The sequence below is a fragment of the Sceloporus undulatus genome, chromosome 2 (genome assembly GCF_019175285.1).
Source record: "Sceloporus undulatus isolate JIND9_A2432 ecotype Alabama chromosome 2, SceUnd_v1.1, whole genome shotgun sequence".
NCBI lineage: Eukaryota > Metazoa > Chordata > Lepidosauria > Squamata > Phrynosomatidae > Sceloporus > Sceloporus undulatus.
Window position 1 is genome coordinate 16,361,054 of NC_056523.1, and position 1,333 is coordinate 16,362,386.

The window sequence follows — 1,333 nt, forward strand, 5'->3', positions numbered from 1 at the left end:
GTAAACTATATTGATTAAAAATAATTGTAAACTTATTTCAACTCTCAAAATCAACCATTTGAACCAGAACAAAAGATTTGTTACAGTCCTTTAAGATATTTATTTTGACATGAAGGTGGTTCAGGAAGCTTTGTGCAAACAGAAATGTGTTCAGATTGCAACGACTGCGAAATAAGAAATCCAGTTTGACACCTTTTAAAATTGCCATGGCTCAGTGCGTAGGAATACTGGGAATTTAGTTTTCGGGAGATATTTGTAAACTTCTGCTCTCAGACAAACTTGGTGTGACAAAACAAACTACAATTCCCAGAGATTTGTCATAGCACTGGGCCATGTAGTTTAGCTAGTAAAAACGGTATGAAATGGGATGTTCATGGGAGTTGGTGAGTGAAGTAGCAGCTGGTAGTTGGGTCCAAGACACCTGCAGAAATAATCCAGTTTGAGACTGCTTTTAACTGCCTGGCTATAGTGCTAGGGATACTGGGAACGTAGTATTTGTGAGAATTTGAGCTCTTGTGGGTAGAATTACTAGAAGTGGATTCCCTAAGCACTGAGCCAGGAGAGTTAAGCGTCAAACTGGATGATTTCTGCAGTGTTTGGCAGACCTTTCGTTATGTAAAAATGCTCAAGGTCCAATCCAATGACTGCAGAAATAATTGCCAGTTTGAAACCACTGTTAAACTGCTGGCTCAGTGTCTAGGTGAACCTGGGATTGTAGTTTTGTGAGAAAGATGCTCTGGTGCCAATGAACTACAATTCCCATGCATCTGAAGGAATATACGCTTAAGTTAGGAAAGACGGCATTGCTGGGCCAACATTTTTATTTCAGATTGAGATGCAAAGGTTGCTACAAGATGCTATTCTGCTATCTATCATCACAGCATTAAAAATTAATTATCCAAATGCAAGCGAAGAGAGTGGACTTAAATTAACTGGCAACACTGGATAATCGGTAGAAGACTCATTATCTGGGGCTGTTGATCTGGAAGCGTGGAGGCAATTCCCTGTGTCAAACCAGGGAATCCTGAGGAATTGTAGTTTGTGTTGTGACATGTTTGAACTCTGGCTTTTTACGTGCAGACAGGGCTTCCATGCATGGAATTCTGTGGCGTTGGAGGTTGTTTGTGGCCGAAAATCCATCATCGCAGGGAGCTTGCAGTTAGAAAGCAGTGCCAAACTGGGTTATTTCTGCAGTTAATGGATGGCTGGAAAAGAGAAACGGAAAAAGAGAGCCTTGAAAGCAAAATTCTTGGTATTGGAAAGGAGTCAGGGATGCCAACGTTACCAGGTGCTTCTGCCATGCTCAGAGGCATATTTAATTACTAACAACACA